This window comes from Prionailurus viverrinus, chromosome E1, assembly GCF_022837055.1.
Source record: "Prionailurus viverrinus isolate Anna chromosome E1, UM_Priviv_1.0, whole genome shotgun sequence".
NCBI lineage: Eukaryota > Metazoa > Chordata > Mammalia > Carnivora > Felidae > Prionailurus > Prionailurus viverrinus.
In genome coordinates this window covers 45,300,415-45,321,218 of record NC_062574.1, presented here as the reverse complement: position 1 = coordinate 45,321,218, position 20,804 = coordinate 45,300,415, and the positions used below count along the sequence as shown (strand labels likewise).

At 49.1% G+C, this 20,804-nt stretch overlaps 1 protein-coding gene across 4 annotated transcripts in view; it reads left to right on the top strand.

The window, feature by feature from the left end:
* Positions 1 to 20,804, top strand: part of SLC39A11 (solute carrier family 39 member 11) — a 342,858-nt gene that overhangs the window by 9,014 nt on the left and 313,040 nt on the right. The window lies entirely within an intron of this gene.

Sequence of the window (20,804 nt, the reverse complement as noted above, 5' to 3'; positions counted from 1 at the left end):
ACCGGATGGCTTGTTTGGTTTTGTTTTTTTACAACATAATCCCCTCATCACACTTACCCAAATTAGCAACTCCTTGCTGTAAGTAACCTAACAGCAGATTTTCTCCCATTTTTTCTTAAAAAAAATTTTTTTTTGATGTTTTTATTTTATTTTTGAGACACAGAGAGAGCACGAGCTGGGGATGGGCAGAGAGAGGGAGACGGGGAACAAAGCGCGCTCTGGCGCTGACCGCAGAGAGCCTGAACCCACTTGCCTTAAGATCATGACCCAAGTCAAAGTCGGACGCCTGGCCCACCGAGCCACCCAGGCGCCCCTCCTCCAGTTTTTCAAAGGGGTCATCGAATCAGCAGCTGAGCAAGATTTTCATATCGATTATATCTTTTTTTTTTTTTTATAAATTTTTTTTTTCAACGTTTATTTATTTTTTGGGACAGAGAGACAGAGCATGAACGGGGGAGGGGCAGAGAGAGAGGGAGACACAGAATCGGAAACAGGCTCCAGGCTCTGAGCCATCAGCCCAGAGCCCGACGCGGGGCTCGAACTCATGGACCTCGAGATCGTGACCTGGCTGAGGTCGGACGCTTAACCGACTGCGCCACCCAGGCGCCCCTCGATTATACCTTTTAAGTGCCTTTTATTCTTAACAATCCCCCCCCCCCTTTTTTTTCTCACTCCAGTAATTTGTTGGAGACACTGGGTCTTTTATATCCGTAGAGTGTCCCACATGGTGAATTTGGCTGATGGCTTCCTCGGTGGGGGGCTGTGTACCTTGCTCCCCGGTTCCCCGATCTGTGAGCCGGGCGTTAGAGCCTGGGGTTTGGGGAGTTCAAAGCCCGCTTCCCAGGCACGCATATACCGTGGTGCGATGTTCCGGTTGTGTTCGTCACACCGGAAGTCCCGTACCACGTGGTTTTCTCTTCCGGGTGATCAGGATTTGGTTCCTTTGCCGCCTTTTTACTGTGATCTGCAAAAACTGGCCTGGGGATGGGGTCTCCCAGAGGTCGCCTAAGTCAGCAGCCGCCAGACTGGGGTCCGTGTACCTTCCAGGGCACACAGAGGCGCTCCCGGTGGTGCACAGAGGCACGGAGAGTGTTCACGAAATCCGTTTCCAGGTCCTCAGCGGCCACAGGCTGTCTTTCCTGAAACCCACTCTGGTGAGGACACCCTGGCAGCCCGAGGTGCTCCTTGCCCGAGTCCCCTTCCGCGTTTGCCCTCTCCCACTTTACAAGATAGACGCACTCTTGCCATACTACCCTGTCCCTAGGTGGCAAAATCTCCACGCATAAATTGGGGAACGCTTGCGATGTTGGTGCTGGAGTGGAGAAAGTGAGGCCTCCAATCACCGATCCCTGGGCATAAATCCTTAAGTGGTTCAGACATGTCTCGCCCTTTGACTGTGGATCTAATCAGATTGTTTGCAGAGCGATGCTTAAAAACCATTTTGGGATTTGGGGCCTGTAACTTGGATAAAATTCAGAGAACAAAATGACATTATTGTAACAAAGTATCTATTTTCTCCATCATTTATGCGAACACATTTCCTCTTTGCTTATGTTTAAAAAAGAAAGAAAAAGGCAAGAAAAATAGAAACAAAATTGATTCCCAACTCTTAATCTAGTGATGACCACTTAATATTTGTCCATGGATGTATGAGTGAATGGAAAAAACAAGGGGGGGGGCCTCATCCATGAAAATACACATTTCCAAAAAAAATTATTTTTTAGTGTTTAGTAATTGTAAAACAGTGTATTATATTTTTGTTGTTAGAAATCTGTTCTCTACCACTAATCATTTTAATGGTAACTCAATCTGGGAAATTGTTACTTAAGCAGTTAGAGGCCTAAGTTCACGTGAATTTTCCTAAAAATTAAATTAAAATGTATATAGACATTTATATTACAAAGAAGTAGGATAAATAAATCATTAATAGACTTTCTAGCGTAAAACAGAAGTTGCTTTAGGGTAAAATTCTCTGGGGAAAGAGAATTGAAATTTGAGTCTGGGAGAAAAAGTAATGATGTAAGTTTTGGGACTTTTCAAGAAGAGTTCGCTTTTTTGTGTGTTTAGGATGTAGCCTGTGAACAGAAGAGTACATAAAACATGAACATACAGTTTATATATATATATGTTTATATTTATATTTTAAGAGGATAAAATATTTGTCCGTGCATATATGAATGAATCACTAGAGTAAGAGTGGGAATCAAATCCCTATGCTGTTTAGATCCCAGTGGATATAATTAATTGACTGATGAAACAGAAATCGATATTTATATGCCGGAAATGAGTTTGCACCTCTTGAAATTCAAGATGAAAACCTTTTAATTTTTTTTTTTTTTTTCAACGTTTAGTTATTTTTGGGACAGAGAGAGACAGAGTATGAACCGGGGAGGGGCAGAGAGAGAGGGAGACACAGAATCGGAAACAGGCTCCAGGCTCTGAGCCATCAGCCCAGAGCCCGATGCGGGACTCGAACTCCCGGACCGCGAGATCGTGACCTGGCTGAAGTCGGGCGCTTAACCGACTGCGCCACCCAGGCGCCCCTAGATGAAAACCTTTTAAATGTTAACTTTAAAAGGAGTGAGGGGGTACCTAGTTTTTCAAAAATTCTTCTAGGGGTTACATAGATACAGAATTTGAAGAACTCTGTTCTGTACTGTCTTTCTGCTTTTGACTAGGCATTTGTGTCTCCTGTTCTAGGTGGCTCTTTTAGGGCAAAAGCCACTGTAAGGTTTATATAGCAAAAAGCAAAAAACAAAATGAAACAAGAAAGGGAACAAACAAGGAAAAGCAGAGAATAATAGTCTTCAGGACATGTAAGAATAAATTTGGGAGCATAATGAAACATGAAAATTTTAGACGTAATTCCCTCCCCCCCCCCCCCAAAAAAAAATCATCAGGCCACTCTTTTGTGGTCATTTAAGTATGAGGATCTACAATAAAATAGTTTTACTTCCGTTTTTTAATGTAGTTGTTAAAAAAAAGAGATTCTAAAAATTATTTACATGTGCGTGCTTTTTTCTTTTATTTTTAAAGAAAATAGGATTTACTTTTCTGAAATTGACCTTGAGCTAGTTCCACAGGAGGAACTTCTGGAAAGTCACCAGATACATGGAGGAAAGTAAAAGTGTGCTGTGGGAGACTGTTGAGACTCAAAACTCAGGAAATACCAGTGGCCTTGGTGACTAGTAGTGGGTTCTCATAAATGCTTCCCCAAACTAGGGAGAAGGCAGTAGAGCCCAGGTGGCCTGAGCTGTAATAACCACTTGTACTAATCATGGGAATAATTTGTATTTAACACAGCCATTCTGTTGGCTAGGACAGTAGTTCTCAACGGGGGGGCGGTTTTACCCCCCGCTGCAGGGGGACATTTGGCATGTTCAGTTGTGACAACTGATATCTAGCGGGTAGGGGCCAGGGATGTTGCTAAACACCTTCCAGTGCACAGGACAGCCCCCCCCCCCCCCCCCCCCAAAGAATTACCCAGCCCAAAATGTCTGTGGTGCCACAGCAAGAAATCCCGGTCCAGAGCATTTTGATGTATCCTCTCTGGTCACAGAGTGGAATGTATAAAAATGCAGATGTATTAGAAGTTAAAAAAAGAAGAAGAAGAAAATCATCCTGCCTCCCCCCCCCCCCCCCCGTGCCCCCCCTTGCTTCTCAGAGGTCACCGCTGTTAACCATGAGCAGCTCCTTGGAGAACTGTTTATTATGCACGTACAAAGTATCGGCATAAACATGCCACAGGGCTTGCTAGCCTTCAGCACCGCTCTGAGATGCTTTGAGTAAATATCTTGAAAAGGGAAAGCCAGCCATCAGTCGGTTGACTGGGGTCCCATTGTACTTTGCACAGATGTAACATGTTTTCAGATCAGCGGGATACATTTATGCATGTGTTGTATGTGCATTGACACCCGTCTCTGCTTTAATGCTGCAGTGATGTATCTATACAATATATAATTGTGTACCGAGAAAGGAGATTCCTGGGACAAAGGACGTGGTGTTTTAAATGTGCTTAGCGGTATATTTCACAGGTGGTTTTTTCCCTCATTAGCAGGGCCTTGGAAGCATTAATCAGTTCTCCTTAAATGACTCTTCAGAGAATCCCATTTGCCTTCTGCCGCACCCCCCCCCCTCCTGACTCCTAAAAAAGGTTTAGACTCTTTTAAGTCTTTCATAATCGTTGTCTTTTTCTTAGTACCCATGTCAGCCGTCATGTTTTGCCTGAGGTGTGAACTTAATGGGGAGAAATTTTACCATTAAAACAAAAAAAAGGCAGAAAAAGAAACCTAGAGTATTACAGCATTAAAGCCGGAAGAGTTTTACAACTTAAAAAAAAAATTTTTTTTAATGTTTATTTTTGAGAGAGACAGGGAGAGATAGGGTGAGCAGGGGAGGGACAGAAAGAGAGAGAGACACAGAACCTGAAACAGGCTCCAGGCTCCGAGATGTCAGCACAGAGCCCGATGAGGGCTCGAACTCTCGAACTGTGAGGTCATGACCTGAGCCGAAGTCGGGATGCTTAACCGACTGAGCCTCTCAGGCGCCCCAAAGCTGGGAGAGATTGTAGATGATTATAATAGATGGTATTTATTGCACCTTTGTTGTTTACAAGGTGCTCTGCTGAGCACTTCGTGTCGACCATCTAATTTAATTTTCGTAACGACTCCATGAGGTGTGTAACATGTGCTATTATTTACTCCCACTTTACAGCTGAGGAAATAGGCATAGCAAGTGTAAATGAATTGTTCCGGATCTCCCACGGTGAGCAGAGGCAGGATTTGAACACACAGTCTGACTCCAGAGCTTTCCCTCTTAAACCACAGTGCCTCCCGGCTGATGTCTGGTCCAATTGCCCCCCATGTAGAGGCAGGAAACAAATGCAGAGAGAAGAAATGACTTCTGTAGAATCGGAAATCACTAGGTAGGGGCAGAGCTAGGACCAAACTCAGCTGAGAAGTCAGGAGCTGCTGACATTTAGCTGTGTGACCTTGGGCAAGCTCCTTAGTGTTCCTGGACCTCAGTTGACCCTGCTCAGTTGACTGACATTGGGCTTGATGGTTTGTTAAGGGCTTCTTGGTTCTGTCCAGTTAAAGAGGCGGGTTCTAGCATGGGTTAGTGTATATCCTTTTCTTGTAAGGCAATTGGGAAGCGTTCATTCCACTTCACCTGTTCACTCACTCACTCACTTGTTCGATGGCGAATTTACACATGCAGTTGAAGATCTTTTCATCCGAATTGAGATGAGCAGTCATCGTCCCGAAAGGTAAACATTTGGGGGAATTCGAAGAGGCCAAAACATCAAGGGTCACCATTCACCATTTTAATTTTCTTTGCTCTGGTTTTGATGTCTCTTTGGTGAGGTTGGCATTCACTAGTAATCTCTGAATCAGTGTACATCCTCTCTCAAGGAAGACACGCTCGTGTGGAATAAACAGGACCAGGAACCTGCAGAAGAGAAAGGCAGCCTACCAATCAAGAAGCTGACTTGTAGGCAGGAAGAGGCAATTTAATATCTATTCTTTAATCCCATGGGGAGCTGGGTTCTCATGAAAGGCACGATTTTCTTAAGGAGGGTTTGGCTGAGTCTGTTTTTGTGCAGAACATGGTGAATAATACTTTCTCCAAATAACTGGCTCCCTGTTGGAAGTTAGTGATGCTCTCCGGTGATGGCCTCAGAGTCTGGAGAGACGAGGGTGACCAGCTGTTCTCCATTTCCATGGTGAAATGGATGGGCAGAATAGACTCAGCAGCATGAGGGATTCAGGGAGATTTCAGCCAGAGGCCGTGGAAAAGTGACCTGAGCCAAAGTCAGACGCTTGACCGACTGCACCACCCAGGTGGTGGTGATGTTTGTCCATTTGAGGGCCGAGACTGTCCTCAGCCAAGAGGTGACGAGGTGTACTGGGTTGGTTTGATGGGACTTGGAGCCGTCTGCCCCGGGGGTCTTATGTGACCGGCTAACTGTGGCATGGTGTGTGGAGAAAACGGGGGGAAGGGCGCCTCTCTAAGCAGGACCATTCACAGCCTCCCTCCAGGTTCTGTCACGATTGGCAAGGGGCCACCTGCCGCTTCTTGCCTTCTCTGCCTCTTGCGCGGGAATGCCGCGGGACACTGGCGCTCAATCTCATAACCGAGGGCTTTGGACCCTTAAGGTTTGCGTGAAAAGCATGTTATTTGTAAAGGTCTCCCATGGCCAGTTTACAACGGGAAAACTTCTGTGTCTCCACCGAATGTTTTCAAACCTTGCGAGGCACAAGCAGCAGACGCTGAATGCACCGTGGGGGGCAAGCCTGACTTCCGGCTCGGCGCTCCTGGGCCCCAAACCGTAGCAGTTCTGCTGGGCACGAGAGCGATGTGGTGACAGCTGTGTCCCCTGGCCCTCCCCTCATCTTCTGTGACATGTGCCGGCAGGATCAGGGCCTTCCTTCCTGACACATCTGTACCCTGACTCCAGGGGTGGCCGGGTGAGAGAGGAAGAAAGGAGAAAAGGGAAGAACATCCAGGAAGGAGATAGACCATCACTATTATTGTTCGTGTGTCTTTCCTTTTCAATTTCATGCTTCAGATCTCCAGTGTCGTTGTAAACAGTGTGGGGGAGGAAATGATACACGTTACCTCCCATCTGCACTGACATCTAGGTGGAAGAACCCACGTGTATTGTCTCGTCCTGCTAAGCAGCTGGCCCGTGTGGCTGTGGGGCCTGCCCAGAGTCGCCTGGATGCTTACCTCGCTTCCCTGCCTCGCCCGTCCTCTCTCCCTGCCTTTCCCCGGTGCTCAGGCTGTCTGTCCTCTCGTGGCCTGGGCACCTCTGCTTCCCCCTTGTTTCCTCTTCCTTTCCTTGCAGGCCTGGGCCCTGCAGGGATTGGGGCCAGGGCGTTCTCCTTGGGGAATACCTGCTCCTCTTTGTTTGGGGCATCCTTCCCTGTTCCGTGAAGGGGAGGGGCGAGTGTATGTAAGTGACCAGCAGCTTCAAAAAGGGCTTTGAGATTCTGTTTCAGTAGTCAGATGTGAGCGCTCCAAAGGCAGTAGCTCTTACACATCTCCCTGCAGGAGCAGGTAAACGTGTAATAGATATTCCTTAAGATGCCTGGCTCAGTTTCACTCATTCAGTCATTCATGCATCCATTCATTCATTCAGCATTTATGGAGGATCTGTTCTATTTCCAGGCACTGTGCCGAGTGCTAAGGATTTGAAGGGGTGATAGGAGGTGGTCTCTGTCTTTAAGGAGGTTACGGTCTAGTTCTAGTGGAGAGGTGGGCACCCTGTCTGTTTTTGTCGGCAGAGATTTATTGGCACCCACCACGCCTGTCTGTTCGCATACTGTCTGCGGGGCTCGTGCATCATAATGCAGAGTGAGGAACTGCTAAAGGACCATATCGCCTGCAAACCCTGAAGTATTCACCGTCTGGCCCTTTGCAGAAGTTTGCCGACCCCTGATTTAGTGTTTACGGTGGGGTTTTCTGAGGCCTGTTGCAGTACAAACAGCCCGAGCAGGTGTCCACAGCTCCGTGCTGTGAGGGGCTCGGGCTGGCGGTCTCAGAACGTCCCTGGAATGTCTGGTGTTCCTGAGCAGGTGATTTCCTGGGGGAGCTAGGTTTGGCGGGGCGGCGGGGCGGGGGTTTCCTCCCCAAGGAATCCTGACCTTGGCTCATGAAATCGATGCTACTGCTGCCCCTTTGCTGGGGTGGGCCTTTGAAGAATCTTCAGGGGATAGCTTTGCAGGGCAGCACGGTGAATTACGTGGACCACTTTGCTCTCATCTTGTCACATAAGGCACACTGTGTTAGGACAGATGGCCAAGGACAAAAATGTGCCCTTTGAGATTGTGAACGAAAACTAGGTTTCCCAGCTCAAATCAACCTCAAGCTGGCAACCGTCCTCAGCACCCATGGTCTAGCAGAGTGAGCTCACTTGGCCTCACATCCTCGGCAATTGAGTCCCAAGGAGCTTCTCTCTGGCTTTGGAGAAATTCCCTTCGTTCTGATGCGGTGGTTCCACTCAGGGTGCATGATAGAATCCTCTGGAAAGATTTAAAAAGCCCAGTGGCCTGGACACACCCTGGACTAACTACATCTAAATCTCTGGGGCTGGGATAAGGCTTCAGTGGTTTCTCGAGCTCCCCGGGTGATCACAGCAGTGAGGACCCAGTCCGAATGGGGATGACGGTTTAATGAAGGATGGGCTGGTGTTTGGAAACAGCAGACTCCCTCCAGAGGCTCCAAGTAGCTGTGGGGCTAAGAGTCTGGCTGAGCCCGTGTGTGGGGCTGGGGCCGTGGTTACAGGGGCGCTGGGTGTGGAGGATGGGGCCTCGGAACCCGGACGGGGGCGCCCAGGGGGAGGCTGCTGCCGTGGCTGTCCACTGTGTGCCTGGCGGGTTGACTTTGATACCAGCCTGAGTTGGGAGGGGACAGATGTACTCACACGTAGGTTTCCCAGTTGGTTAGGTGATACTGGTGTCCCAGCTGCCGGAATGAGAACTCTGGGCTCCCTGACACATGCAAAAGAAAGACGAGAGGCAGGATCTTGGCACCTTGGAGAACTTGAATGTGAGCGTAAATTCTCACCCGACGCACAGTCTTTGTTGGATCGCACGCTGTGTCTGAAAAAATCTCAGTATGGGCAGTGCCTTCCGGGAGTCATCTAAGGCATCCCTGTGCCATGAGACAGGGCAATGTTTTGCCTAATCCAGACAGATGGTGGGGATGGGGCTTGTTCCCAAAGACTTTTATGAAGCAAGTCTCCGCTTTTTTTTTTTTTTTTGTAACCTAATTGAGTGTTTAGCTAGCTTGTTAGAAACTTACCTAATCTAAATGTCTTCTGCAATTTAAATAAGAGAGAGTACCTGACATCATCTTTCTTTGGCATCTTAGCACAAATCACATTACAAAGCATTTACTTAGGGTCAGTTCTTTTGCAAGATACTCCAAGTGCAAGGGGTCAAAGTCAATCTTGGTCAAGTCTTGTCCTGTGGCCTTAGCGTGCCAAGACCAAATCTCTACACGTATTATTAACACAAGTGCTTTGTGCAAGGCCTGCCTTTGTGCAAGGATTGCTTCTGATTGCTTTTTAGTGGTGGCTCACTCACAGGAGGGGAGAAGAGCCGGTCATCAAAGCTTTGTTAAGCGCCTGTGCAGTTTTAGCGATGGCTCAGACATGTGTTCTGTTTGCAGAAGAACCATTTATTTTCTTCCTTCCTTAGGGAGTGGCTGCCCGGAAGGTGGGAGCAGGGAGAGGATGGGCCTCAGGCCAATCCATCCACCACTTAGTGAGCACCTACTGTGTGGAAGGCATTGTGGGGGTACGTACAGAAGCAAGATATAATCCCTCCCTGCAAGAGGCTAAGGCCGGCTGGGTTCCTGCAACCACGAGACAGGTCAGCATGTGGTTGTAGGAGGGTAATGTGTGCAAGGTGACAGGAAGCCTGGGGACAGGGAGGAGTTAGGGAGGACCGCTTCAAGGGTGAAAATGAAATTGGAAGAATATGTAGTTTGAGGATGGGCACGGAACGGGGAGGAAATGAATTCCGGGCAGAAAGAAGAGCATACTGGAAGCACGGGCATGGAAAACACAGGACTGTTGAAGGAATGGCGATTGGTTTGGCTGGAAGCTGATGGCCGCAAGGTAGGTTGGGGCCTGGATATAAACAACCTGGGGCCCCGCGGAGGAGGGTTTGCGCTCTGTTCTCTAGATTGGTGGGGAGACCCTGGAGCTTTGAGGGAGGGGAGGTGACCGGAGTTGTAATTTCAGGAAGTGGGTTCTCTTGGAAGCAGACAGCACGGCCCATAGGGAGCAGATAGCACGGCAGCGGGAGGCAGGTTGGAGGCTCTGATGTTACTTTAGGTGGACTCCTGGACTCCTTAGAGGCCTTGAATCAGGCAGAGGCAGGGGAGTTGGGAAGGGAGAGAGAGAAGGTCAGTCCTGCTGGAGAACTGGGGACTTGGCGGTCCTTTGATTGCAAAGGTAGCCAAAGAAGTTCAAGCCCATCACAGGTACCGTGTTCCTGGGGCTCCTTCCCCTGGGGCAATCAGGGAATTTGGTATCATCTCCTGGCTTAGGGGCTGAGGAGGGGGGGGCTCTACCAGAAACAGGGAGGTGGAGTTTATATCAGGCTTTTCTCTTTTGAGTGGGTTTGTACTTTGGAATCTGTGTGGCAGGATGGTCTCCATGGCAACCAGCCACCTACACCTAGCTGTACTGATGGTGATGCTTCCTTCTGCTCACCATGCTTTTGACTGAGAGTCACTGAGACCCCCCCCCCCCCCCCCCCCCCCAATAGTGGCTTAAACAAGAAAGACTCCTCTCATGAAGAAGAAATCTAGAGACTGTGGCTGGGAAGGTAGATCCATGGAGTCCCGAAGGATCCAGGCTCCTTTTCTACTTGGTGCTTTGCCTTTCTGGCCCAAGGTGGCTGCTGGAGCTCAGGGCATCACAGCTGCCTCCAGGCAGCAAAATGTCAGCCGGGAGGGAGATTCCCTGTAAGTCTTGTCTGACAGCTCCACTTGTAGCTCATTAGCCAGAACTTACTGGAAGACCCCATCTACCTGCAAGGAAGGCCAAGACACCCGGTCTTTCAGCCGTGCTGCAGTGTGCCCAGCTAAACAGTGGGATTGTGTTCCTAAAGGAGATGGGAGAATGGAAACTGCAGCAGGCAATTAGCCCCCTCGGCCACACAGCCCATCACGGAGAGAACGTTGAGCATTGGATGCTATTATTGATTTGCCTTCCCTGTGTTCATTTTGTATGTGGTTGTTCTTTCAAGTGAACTGGGTTATTTTTTTCTTTAGTTTCTTTCAAAATGGGGGAGTAAAAACATGAACTTGGCAAGAAATTCAAGTAGTACAAAGGGCATGCAGTAAAACATAAGTCCTTCCATGTCTGCCATCAGCCAGGGCTTTGGAGGCCACGAGTGACGGAAAACCTAACTCAGTCTGGCAAAGGACTGATGAAGGAAATGTATTGGCCCGTGCATTTAAAATACCAGGCACAGAACTGACCTTGGATAATACTGCCAGACTCTTTAGATCCAAGGACATCACTGGGGCCTGGGTTTCTCCGTCTCATGGTCCTGTTTTTCCCTGTGTCTCCACTTTTGGGTACTGTATTGACATCCTCTCAGATTCATGTCTGTGGGGAGGAGGAGCCCTTCTCCCCCAGCTTTAATGGCCCTTGGAATTGAGTTTCATGGGCAGGAAGTGACAGGCCTCACTTGGGTTGTGTCCTCTTCCCCGACCCTAATTCCTGTTGCCATGGGGATGCGGTGTGTTAATTGGCCAGGCCTGGGCCACATGCCCACCCCTACTGGCCTCTTCCTCTTCCCCGTAGGTAAAAAGCAGAGACTAAAATTGATGAACAAGGAGGGGAGAGATGGTTCTTCTGAAGCAAAATGGAGATATCCTTGCCCCAGTAGGTGTGATGGAGGTTGGGTGGTCAACGTGCAGCAAACGTGCCCACATTCTTCAAGATACAGCAAACATCACCCACACTTCTTGTGCCAGTTAGAAACCACCAGAAAACATGGTGGCTTAAGTCAACAGCACTGTATCACTTCTTATGCTTCTGGATCGACTGGACTCCGCTGGGTGGTTCTTCTGGTCTTTCCTGGTGTCACTCATGGGGTCGGGGCATCTGGTGGCTCGGTGGGGCTGCGGGGTATAGGAGGACTTCACTCACAGTTGTGGAGACTCGGTGCTACCTGTCATCTGGTCTCTGTCATGCACAGTGGCTCATGGGTCAGTGGTGCAGGTGGAAACCGTAAGGCCTGTGGAGGCCTGGCCTCAGGAACGTACACAAAATCACTGGTCGTGTTTTATTGGCCAAAGCAAGTTGCAAGGCCTGCCCAGATCCAGGGGGTGGGGAAATACTCCCTGGTCCTTGGTGACCACAACCTGCAAACTATCATGGCTCTGTGCTACCCTCTACCTCCTCGCTTTGCAGAGGTGATGCCTGTCGACAGTCTACCCTTCCAGGATCCATAGTCCCTTTTTGTTGCCGGGTGCCATCTTGTTGTCATTTCTAGAAGTCCCGAGACCTCTCTCCTGGGTCTCCCTTTGTCCTGTATTCTCCATCCTGCTTCTCAGCTTCTCTTTGGGTGTCACTCTCACCCAGTGGGAGGAAATTCTGTCTTTCTAGGTTTCCATTCCATTCACAAACGAACACGCAAGGAGGGAATCTGAAGACCCAGTGAAACTTGATTCATGCTCTGGGGGCAGGAGAGAAGCAGAGCTTTTACAGGCCCAGATTAGTCATAGGTGTTCTGGTCTCCTGAGAGGAAGGAATTTGGGCTAAATTCTTAGGACAAGAGCCCCACTGTTCCGGAAGCAAGAATTAGCCGTTGGGTGAGGTGACATTCTGTGGCTAACAGTAATGTAATCGGTCTGGAATCTTTTCATATGGGGACACATGACCTTTTGAGAGTGGGTGTGTGTCCACACTATGGAATTGGAAGGACCCGGGAGAAATACCAGTTCTTACATTCCATGCTTCAGCATTGTTTGGTTTTGTTAACCTGTATGACTTTGATTTTTTTTTTAAAGTTTATTTATTTTGAGAAAAGGGAGGAGGGGCAGAGAGAGGGCGTGGGAGAGGGGCTGAGAGAGAGAATCGCAAGCAGGCTCCTCACTGCCAGCGAGGAGCCTGATGTGGGGCTCGAACCTATGAACCCCAGGATCATGACCTGAGCTAGAGTTGGACACTTAACTGACTAAGCCACCCAGGCGCCCCTGATTTTTTTTCTTTAAAAAAAAAAAAATTTTTTTTTTTAACATTTATTTATTTCTGAGACAGAGACAGAGCATGAACAGGGGAAGGTCAGAGAGAGAGGGAGACACAAAATCCGAAACAGGCTCCAGGCTCCGAGCTGTCAGCACAGAGCCCGAGGCGGGGCTCGAACTCACGAACCGTGAGATCATGACCCGAAGTTGGACACCTAACCGACTGAACCACCCAGGCGCCCCTTTTTTCCTTTTTTTTTAAAGGTCAAAAATTTCCCTTTCAAATTCAGGCATCAGTCTTATTCCCTCTTTGCAGGGGAATCTCTGCGTCATTTTGTGAACAGAATTTAAGAATATAAAGAGCATATTGCCGAGGGCAGGGTGGTGGAGTGAACGTCCATCCTGGTGTTTCTCTGATGGGCGTGCGGGTCGAGCGGCAGGACGGTTGCTGAACTGTGGCTTTATCCCTCTTCTCACTCCCCCACTGCCCCCAAGCGTGGTGAGTGCAAGGAGACCAGAGAAGCTATAATCAGAGGCTGAGGACGCTCCCTCCTGCCTTCTCCCAGGGCCCCTTGGAGAGTTTTGTCAGCCTCTGGCTCTCCTTCCACGATGCCTCCCATCCCAAGGAATCGGACCTCAGGAGTGCCTCCATCATACCTCCGGTTTCCGAGGCAAGAGGAGCCTTCTTGGGCAGCTGATCCTGCTCGGTGATAAAGAGTGCTGGGCTCAGACAGGGAGTTGGGAGCCCTGGGTCGCTTTTCTAGCGGAGCTGTTTACAGTCCCTGTGATTAGCAGCAAGTCTTGTAACCTCTGGGCATCTCATGGCTCCGCCGAGACTGAAATCCTTCCCCTCCTACCTCGTGCAGAGAGTGGAAGGGAAAAATCAGGGCATGATAGTTTAATGCCTCTGCGCCCTCTGGAGCAAAGCGAGAACAAACTACCAGAGAGGCAGCCGCCTTACTAGCTTGCTGGTGGATGCTGCTCTTTGCTGTCCGGGTGCCCTGGCTTTTAATCCCACATCTGACTTCGGCTCAGGGCCACGATGAGCTGTTTTTCCACGCTTCGCCGAACAGCGGTGGGAATAGAACCGTCAGGCCCGAGGGAGAGTCAGCTCCGGGAGGATTGTGCGTTTGACAAGCCAGTGAAGGGACATGGAAGCCTTCACACTCACCTGTGCAGATTTTTTTTTTCTTTTTTTCTTTTTTTTTGGGAGCGTTTCTTTGGAAACGTCTTAACTTTCTGAAGCCCTGGTCTTCTTGTGAAGAAATCAACCACGACGGCCCTGGGGCTAAGTGAGTTAGTGTTCCAGGAGGATAGAAGGGAAAACAAAAACAAAAACATATCTATTAAACGCATAAGCAAGGGGAAAATGGGTTAGTATCGTATCGAAGAAGGAGGAAGGGACCCGGAATCGTTGCCTGTGCAAAAGCGTTAAGTAGATTACCCGTCTGAATTTGCGGAACCCTCTGTAATTATGCATGGAGAGGTCTGTGGGGTGGGGTGTGTCCATGAGCTGACTGCGGGGAGCACTTACATATTACGGGCTCGTGAGTCCCAAATATTATTATCTGACAATGGTTTTATTGCTTTATACTTTTCAAAGCATTTCCCCATCCATTACCTCATCCGACCCTCATAATAATCCTGTAGCTGTAGGCTTTCTTTTTTGCAAATAATAGATGAAGGGTGTGCCGTATCTCATGCTGGACTTTTCCGTGTGATCTGTTCCTGGGGTGCTGGGGGCAGTGGGGAAGAGAAGGGAGCCTCCAGTACCCCCCTGAGATCCCGCCAAGGTGTGCCAAGCACTGGGGGTAAAACAGAAAGCAAAGCAACCCCAAATTCCTGCTCTCACGGGACTGCCGTTCTGGCAGAGAGAGTCACAGGCTACACTCTACGCTCAAACATATAGGATGTCAGACAGAGGTGAGTGTGAATGAGAACAATAAAGGAAAGGAGGAGGATGGATACTGGGAGTCACGACTATTGCAGTTTTAAAAAGAATCAATCAGTGAAGATGCTAAGGAGGCGTTCCCGATGTGTGGAAGGCTCTCAGTCAAGTCTTTTGACGTATTGAACAAATAAACAAAGGCTCAAATGGATGGATGGATGGGTAGGCGGGTGGATGGATGCACAGACTGTGGGTGGATGGGTGAGTGGATGATGGATGGATAGACAGAAGAGGAAGGATGGGTCCTACCCCCGCCTGCCCCCGCCCCCCACCCCCTGCCTCCAGAGACCTGTGCTTCCTTCAGGAGCCTTACTGTGCCTAACTATTTTTATATTCCCTTGCCCCATTTCATGCATCAATGTGGTGCACCCTAAGTGGGACCTCACCTCATGTAAGACCCTGGTGAGGATGAGCCCCTCCCTGCTGGAGAGAACCAGCATCCCACTGGTTAGGAATAGGAGGGCTCCTGGTTCTGTGCAGGTTGGGTTGGGAGGTAAATTGTTGCTAACTGGTCAAGGGAGAATTTGCCTCTCGTTTACTCCAACTCAGCCTTGTCATCATGGACCTCATGTCCTAAGTCCTGGGAGCTTGCCTGCTCTGTCTTTCTGGGAGCCTGGTCTCTTCCACATCCTTGGCATGGAGACTTTGCTCCTCGAGGAATTGAGTGTCTCATTTCCCCCTTCTTAATTTTTTTTTTTTTAATTTTTTTTCCAACATTTATTTATTTTTGGGACAGAGAGAGACAGAGCATGAACGGGGGAGGGGCAGAGAGAGGGAGACACAGAATCGGAAACAGGCTCCAGGCTCCGAGCCATCAGCCCAGAGTCTGACACGGGGCTCGAACTCCCGGACCTCGAGATCGTGACCTGGCTGAAGTCGGATGCTCAACCGACTGCGCCACCCAGGCGCCCCCCCCTTCTTAATTTCTTAACCCCTATCCAAGATGGCACTCAGTGCTCCTTGGCAAGCGTTTGTAGCTCTCTGCTTATTCTGTACGGTCCTTATCTCTGGATCCTAACTGTTTGTTCGTTTCTCTTTCCTTAGTCCCAGATTGGAGGCACCTGGAAGGCAGGGGCTGTCCTTTCCACTGTTGAAACTTTGTCCCTAGTACAGAAACTCCAACATGGTTGGCACTCAAAAAAATACGTTTTTTTAGTGTATATTATTTTTGAGAGAGAGAGAGAGAGCGCGCGCGCGAATGGGGGAGATGCAGAGAGAGGGGACAGAGGATCCAAAGCGGGTTTTGTGCTGACAGCGGAGAGCCAGATGCAGGGCTCAAAGTTATGAACCCTGAGATCATGACCTGAGCCGAAGTCAGATGCTCAAACGACTGACCCACCCAGGCTCTCCAGCATTCAAAAATATTTTTAATATAAGCATTGAATGAGTGTGGTGAGTGCATTAAAGGTTTTCCTTGGGGTTGGCTGCCTTTAGGGCCAGCCCAGTTCCTCCAGACCTTCTGTGTGCACTGATGCACATCTCTGGAACATCAGGATGAAATCTCAAAATAGACAACGAGAAACCCTACCCTCTGGGTCTATAAGGAAATCGGTCTTTCTGATCCTTCCAACGAAGGAAGAAATTAATTGAATGTAAACTCATTACATCTCTGAAGCACTTTGAAAATTTCCCCATAATTTAATTACAGTGAACTTCTCAGGATGTAGTCATGCCAGGAAATGTCTCAAACTGTCAGTGGCGTGGGGTGAGGTAAGGGCAGGGGGATTGGGTACTGCGGGTGGGGCCTTATTTCTAGAGGACATGTGCTTTGGTATTATAACGAGCTATGGAGCCACCCTGGTTCGGTTTGATCCTGGTTTCTCTAATTAGTTGTGTGAGCTGGGACTTTGTAAGCCTCAATTTCCTCATCTGTAAAACAGGTTATAACAGTGCTGTCTCCTTTACGGGGTTGTTGCACACATGAAATGAGTCAAAATACTTGAAGCTCTTAGCACAGTGATGGTCACGTAGTAAATCTTGATTAGTATTATCTTCTGTCAGGGGAAACGGGTGGAGGACACACATGGAATTTGAAATTAGTAGAAGTTAGTGAACTTGGATATCAAGGTTTGGATCAGCTTTCTTTCAATATGTGACTCTCACATTACTGAGCATCCCTTAATCGCCCGCAGTTGATTATCTTACCTGTGCACACTCCTTCCTCCTTTCTTCCTGGCAGCACCGTCTTGGATGCTTTCTTTGTTCACGTATAACTTAAAAAAAAAAAAGGGATCATACCGGACATAATGTTTAAAAGCATGTTCTAGGGTGCTTGGGTGGCTCAGTCGGTTAAGCGTCCGACTTTGGCTCAGGTCATGATCTCACAGTTAATGGGTTTCAGCCCCGCATCGGGCTCTGTGCTGATGGCTCAGAGCCTGGAACCTGCTTCAAGTTCTGTCTCTCTCTCTGTCTCTCTCTCTCTCTCTCTTTGCCCCTCTCTGCCCCCTCAGGAATAAAATAAAAAAACAAAGTTTTTTTTAAAGCACGTTCTTTCACTTCATATATCCTGAACTTTTTTCATATTCTCTTGGATCACAAGAACTGCCCATGTTTGTTTTCACTTTTGATTGAGGTATGATGAAAACACACCCAACTGCACGCAGTGACTGGGATATTTTTAACCAATGACCTGTTGCTCATTTCAGTTGGACTTGAGGCTTTGAATCGTTTACTTTTATCAGGGCAATAGATGTACGCGACTAGGAAGAGCAAATGTTCGTAAAAGGCTTATAAAGAAAAGGACAGCATTCCTTCCCCTGCCTCCCACGGCCCCTTCTCTTTCCTGAAAGTGACCGCTTTTGTCTGTTTCTTGAGAAATTTTCCCTCATATTTCTAATCAAATCTGTTCTGCAATTTTTTTTTTTTTTTTGATTGGGAAACCAGTACCCTTCAGTCTGGTCGTTGTTCTTTTTAGGTATCTTTAATAGTTTCCCCCGCTGGCCCTGTGTTCTCTCTCGATTAATCTTACTAGTTGGCCGTGGGGCCTCCTGGATGAACCTCTCGTTTTCCTCTCTTCTCTATTTTGTAATCTCTCTGCTGTTTTGTTCTGCATGGTGGGAAGTTTCATGGACCTTCAACTCCATAAAAGGAGCAAATGTTTTTTGTTGGTGTTTTCATAGTTTCAGTTTCTGAAAACTTTCTTGTTCTCCTTGTTTTTGTTTTTGTTTTGTTTTATTTGTTTTTTCTTTTCCTTCCGGCGCCCTGTCCTTTTCAATGTTGTCTCCTTGAATTCCCAGGGTTCTCTCTAAGAGCCTTCTTTCTTCCTGTTTGGTTCCTGGGGTCGCCCGCGGGAGCACGGGGGGCATGCATTTAAAGGCAGCCTCCAGGGGCTCCTGGCTGGCTCAGTAGGTGGAGCCTGTGACTCTTGATCTCAGGGTTGTGAGTTCGAGCCCCACATTGGGCGTAGAGCTTACTTAATAAAAAAATAAGAATAAAATCAGTTTCCAGCTGGGTAAAGAAACCGTGCCTCATAGTAGTACCAGCCAACATTTCGAGTGCCTCTCGTAGTCCTTGCAACAGCTGGATGAGCGAGGGGCTGCTATTCCAGTTTGCAGATGACAAAGCTGGGGCTTACAGAGGGGGATGGGACATGCCCAGGCCCTGTTGGGATTTGCCCTCAAGTCTGTGTGATTCTCGAGTCCTTGCCCTAAGCCTGGCGATACACGTTTCCCTGAGTTTTCTTTGATTACAGGGGAGGTTGAACATCTCATTAGTTCCTTGCACCCTTGGGCATTTCTTTGGTGACGAGCCAGTTATTTACAACCCTTGCCCCGTTTATGTCTCTAAGTTGTTATTTGCACTGGGGCTTCTGCAATCAGGCTTGAGTCTCCCCCCGATGCTAGTCCTCTCTGCACCTGCCACCTGTATACAGCAGCTTCCACCCCAGCCCAGGCCACCGGATGCCACTGTGGGCTCGTCACGGTCTCCTTGTCTGGGACATGCACTGATCCGCCCCTGCAGATCTCTAGCCGGTCGCCTAATGGGCACCTCGCACTTGACAAGTTCAACCCAGGGCTCTCGACTGCCTTATTTCACTTCCTTCCCCATCCTGTGTTCCACATGTGCTCTCCCCTAGGTCTCCCCTCTCGGTCAAGGGCACCACCTTCCGTGAAGCTGCAGGGGCCCCAAACCGGGATGTCGCCTTGATTCCCATCTGCACTAGGTTGCATGGTGTCCCCCTGCCCCCTCTCCGTCCCAGTCTCTGTCCACCTAGAACCTGTGGGTATGGCTTTATTAGGAAATAGGGTCTTTGCAAATGTAATCAAGTTGAGATCATGCTGAATTAGGGTAAGCCCCAAATCCCATGTGATTGGTGTCCTTACAGGAAGAGACAAATATGGACACGGGCTTAGAGACCCATGGGGAGAAGATGGCCATGTGATAGGAATGATTGTCTACAACCCAAGGCATGCCGAGGATGGCTTACAGCCCCGGAGGCCAGAAGAGGCAAGGAAGGTTTCTTCTCTAGGGGCTTCAGAGGGACCATGGCCTCGCAGAGTCTTTGATTTTGGATCCATAGGCTCCAGAACCACGAGAGAATACAGTCCTGTTGTTTCCAAGCCCCTTGGTTTGTGGCGTGTGGCTAGGCAGCCGCAGGAGACCCCTACGCTCTCTGTCACATGACCCTGCCCCATCCATTCCACCGACAAGCCCTGTCTCTCCCTCCAGAATACAGCCTAGACGTGACCATCATTCTTCACCATCTGGTCTGCACTGTGGTCATCTCACAGGTGTGCCGGAGTGGCCTCTCTGGCTCTCTGCCTCTGTTCCCGCCTCCCCGCCACCCTGTGTCTACACCCCTTCATCCGCTGCAGCCTGTGTGAGCTTCTGTAAATGCACATTTCAGCTCCATTGCACCTGCCGGAGAGTGAAATCCTAGCTGCCCCACGATCTGCGAGGACCCTGCCCTTCTCTCTCTTCTCTGGTACCCCTCCCTGCCTTGGTCACTATGCCTGAGTCTTCTTTTCTGTCCTTAAACTTGTTCTGACCTCAGGAACATCTTCCCTTTACTTGGAACTGAATATCGGCCCCTCTGATCATTCAGATCTCATCTCAAATGTCCCCTCCCCAAAGAAGCCTTCCCTGACCACCCACGCAAAATAACTCCTCCCCGTCAGTGTCTGTCTCAGGGCAATGTTTTATTTCCTCTGTGTCATCCACTGTTCTCCGAATCTCTTATTTGTTTTCTTGGGTATTGTTTGTTGGCTCTTCCCAGAGAGAAAGCTCCTCCTGGGCAGAGTGTGCCTGTCTTGTGTATTACAGCCCTCAGTGCCTGACTCGTTAACTGTTCCCTGAATTAATTAATGCTGCCCCCAGAATTGTCTTCCTAAATCATATTTGAGATCCTTTCCCCTGCCCCTGAAGTTCTCCGTGGTTTCCTGTTTCTTACTGAATAAAGTTTAAACGTCTTGGCACGGCATTCCCGGCTCTCCTGGCCTGTTCCCATCTCCTTCCCGTGCTTCTCCCTGTATGTGTGCTCTGCCTTGACCTTTGCTGTTGCCTGAACCTGCCCTACCACTCCTGGAATGCTGAGTTTCTGCTCTGATTTCCCAGCCCCAACCCGGCTTTTCGGGTTGCGTGCACCCTATGGTGCAGTGCTCTTTGTAGCTAGTCTTCCCGGGATCCCTCCGTGTGGACCTCCTTGGGTGCAATGCCTTTGGCCTCATGGTGTGTCGTCTTCTGCCAGATCCTTCTCTCCCAGCTCCCTGCTCACTGTCTCCCACAAATGCGAGGCACAGTTCTTTGTGCACACAGGCCCATGAGTGCAAACTGATGCATCTCCATGTGTTATTGAAGTGGATTAAAACTTCGTGGGGCACCTGGGTGGCTCAGTCGGTTGAGCGACCGACTTCGGCTCAGGTCGTGATCTCGCGGTCTGTGAGCTCGAGCCCCACGTCGGGCTCTGGGCGACAGCTTGGAGCCTGGAGCCTGCTTCGGATTCTGTGTCTCCCTCTCTCTCTGCCCCTCCCCCGCTCATGCTCTGTCTCTCAAAGATGAATAAATGTTAAAAAAAAATTTAGGGGCGCCTGGGTGGCTCAATCGGTTGAGCGACCGACTTCGGCTCAGGTTGTGATCTCGAGGGCTGTGAGTTCGAGCCCCGCGTCGGGCTCTGGGCGACAGCTTGGAGCTTGGAGCCTGGAGC